This window comes from Elaeis guineensis, chromosome 5, assembly GCF_000442705.2.
Source record: "Elaeis guineensis isolate ETL-2024a chromosome 5, EG11, whole genome shotgun sequence".
Lineage (NCBI taxonomy): Eukaryota > Viridiplantae > Streptophyta > Magnoliopsida > Arecales > Arecaceae > Elaeis > Elaeis guineensis.
The window spans coordinates 115,922,565-115,926,127 of NC_025997.2; the positions used below are offsets into that span (position 1 = coordinate 115,922,565).

General features: G+C 37.2%; 1 pseudogene; it reads right to left on the minus strand.

Moving 5' to 3' along the window:
* LOC105045603 (calcium-binding protein CBP-like) overlaps positions 1-1,751 on the minus strand; it is a 3,306-nt pseudogene extending 1,555 nt beyond the window's left edge.
* Between the last annotated feature and the right edge of the window lie 1,812 nt (positions 1,752-3,563).

A 3,563-nucleotide genomic window follows, 5' to 3' on the forward strand; every position in this document is an offset into this window, starting at 1 on the left:
GGATCTATGCATTGCCTCATGCAAAATCAAACATAAAAGCAACAGCAATAAATAACTCATGAATCATTCATAAAAATTATTATGTAGAAATATGATTATTCAGGAAACCATACTTATGAATCAGTCAACTTATGAATCACTCAACTTTTCAATTATCTGAAGAGTAACAAGACCATATGCATAAAGTGACAACTCGCATAAGAGGGAAAGCACTTCGTTTCAGTGGTGGATGTCAAATCTTCATTCTTCTGGGGTGGGCACTTACTATCAAAATGTTAAACGCATCATTTTAAGAATTAAAAAAATACGGGGCCCATTTTGAAGGGCAATGTTTCGTCAAACAACAAATAAGAAAGTTATGGAACCGTCTCAGTAGACAACTTAGTCGCACTATGATTAGACATAGCACCAAATAATAGTTTTCCAGGGCTATCAAATATGTCTTTTTATGCGTGAATACCTTTGACAACTTGCAGTTTACATGTTTATCTTTGTAAACCACTTTTTGTTCAGCTACACCTCTCTACCTTCTCCTACCATCTACCCACATTCAGTCAACTACAGTTGGCTGGATAAAAAACAATACCCAACCCACAAAATTACCTCTACAAGTGAATTTAGAAGGGCTTTTATGCATACTTAGAAGGGTATGTTGCACATTTTGCATCTAAACAGTCATTTTCCTGAAAGATCACATTCAAACAAAGGAGCATAACTGCACAGAACACTGACTCGCAGAAGTATACATGCTGGAAATTATAACTTGAAGCACATAAATGCAAAAGTAGTAGTAATAATAATAATAAGTAAATAAAAATCAATAAATTTTAGGGTATAAATGGGAAGAAAGCATTGGAGTTCAACCTATCTCCGGATAGCCACTTATACGTGCCCTTTGAAAGTAAAACCCGTCCTTTGTTTTGATATGCGAAAACTAATCCTTTTCACCATCTCTGAAGTTGATTGTTTCTCGCATTACCGCGTTTCACGGTGATTGCTTTATTAAAAATCAAGACTTTTATCACCAAAGACAAAAAGTCTCGAGCTTTTTAACAATTTTTGCGTTGTTTTTTTTCTAAAATTCATGCGTCGCCTGTGATTCCCCAAAACCACAAACCCTAAATTGTGACAAACCCAGCCACAACCCCAAACCAACGGCGCACGCGCGGTAGCGCCTAACCAAACGGGGACGATATTGTGCGCCTAGGGCTCCAGCTCGGCAATTCCAAAGGGGAATCCGATCAAAATTTCAGGGTTTCGGAGAGAAGGAGAGGCGTGCAAGGGGTCAATCAGGGCTCACCGATCTTGCGAACGTTGGTGTTGGTGAAGAGGTACATGAGGAGGTGGACGGTCTGAATGCTGAAGCTCTGATTGTAGGAGGAGAGCACCTGCTGGAGCTCCTTGTCGTCGATGAAGCCGCTCCCGTCGCGGTCCGCCGCCTAGAAGCACGCCACCACGTTCGGGTCCGTCCCCGGCGGGAACGCCGAAGGCACCAGCCCAGCGAACGGGCTTCCATACGCCCCCGTCGGCTGCGGCGTTGTTGTCTGGTACTGGTAGTAGCCGCCTCCGTGGCCCTTGCCCTCCTTGGGGGGTTTGCCGCCGGCGGGGCCGTACGGTGCCGACGGTGGAGGGGCGGCGCCGTAGGGGTTCGGGGGTGCGCCGTAAGGGTAGCCGGAACCCGGTGGCGGATACCCTGCCATATCGAGTCGTGAGTTTGCTTGGCGGGAGAGGGAAGACGGAGAGTTGGGAGGGTTAAGTACGGAGGTAAGAGAAATTCATCGTGCACCGCAGGCGGTGCAGAGAATCCGACGTGGAGTGTGCTGCTTTTACGTGACTATTATTTTTAAATATATATTTAATATTAATAATTTTATTTTTATTTAAAAATTTTATATAATAAAAATATATTATATATATATATATATATATATATATATATATATATATATATATATATATATATATATATATATATATACATACATATATATGTACATATATGTATATATATATATATATATACATACATATATATATATACATATATGTATATATATATGTATATATATATACATATATGTATATATATATGTATATATATATACATATATGTATATATATATATATGTACGTGTGTGTGTGTGTGTATATATATATATATATACATATATATATATATATATATACATACATACATATATATATATATACATACATACATATATATATATATACATACATACATATATATATATATACATACATACATATATATATATATACATACATACATATATATATATATACATACATACATATACATATATATATATATATATATTAAAAATTTTAGTAAGGGACGTTAAGAGTTGGCATCCCAACTATTTGTCTCTTTAATTAAGGGGCATCCGCTCAGTCTGCCTTATTTGTTGAGGAGCACCCTATCTACTTGCCAAAAGAGATAAACTTCATATTAATTAAATCTAATTTTTTTTAAATAATCGGATTAAAAAGATAGAATCCTTATGAAATAAGGACTAACTTTTTTAGGTTGATTGGTTCTTGATTTGGAATCAAGAAAAGATCTATATAAAAAGATAGTCTCTTAGGATTTAATAATGATTGGAATTTATTGATTAAAATCAGATCTCTCTCTCCCCTCCATGCCTCACCCTCTCTCCCTCCTCTCTTTCCCACGTCCAAGGGTTGGGCGTCCATCATCCCACACGTCTAAGTTGAGAGGTGTCTCTTCTACAGCAAGGAACGAAAAGAAAAGGATGTAATTCAAGGGTTGTGATTGTAGTCAAGATCAACTGTTGATCAAGATTCAAAGAAGTTAAGATCCTATTTGGAGAAGAAAGATCTATCATGAGAAGAAGAATTTAAGATTGATCCCGATGGATACCTGTAGAGATCGGACATATGTGCGGCTTAAAAAACTTCGAATCTAAGATCATCGGTAGCGGTGTATTTTAACCCGCATAAAGGTATTGAGATTTGATCTCTTCTTTATTTTAATTTTCAGATTATATGCATATCTTTATTCTTAGACTCGGATAAGATTAGATGAGATCTAATGAATGTGGGGTTAAAGAGTTTAACCTGATTTGTTTCTACTGCTGTTTAAAAAAATTTTGAAATATATGCATGTAATCCTACCCGATTTTCTAATAGGGGTAGCACTCTAGGGTTTGAGAATGTGGGGGAGAGAGGAGAGTTGGTAGGGCGAAAAGCTGATTGATTCACATTAAATCAATATATAGTGGGGTATATATATAAGGCTTACATGATTCCTAATCAAACTAGGATTCCTTTCCTAACTTATATAGGAAGCCTAATAACCCTAGTTCAAAAGCTTCTATGGCTAAGCCCACATATGAAAGCACTCATCCAAGCCTATGTACACCCATGACTCTCATGCTCTCAATCTCTTGAACCTAAACTTAGCCCAATAGTGACTTAGCGCCTCAAAGCCCTCTGAACTTGGACTTCAAAACTGTGAAAGCCCGGCCCACTAAGCCCTGTAAAAAAAAAAAAAAAAAAAAAAAAAAACAGAGCAGGAA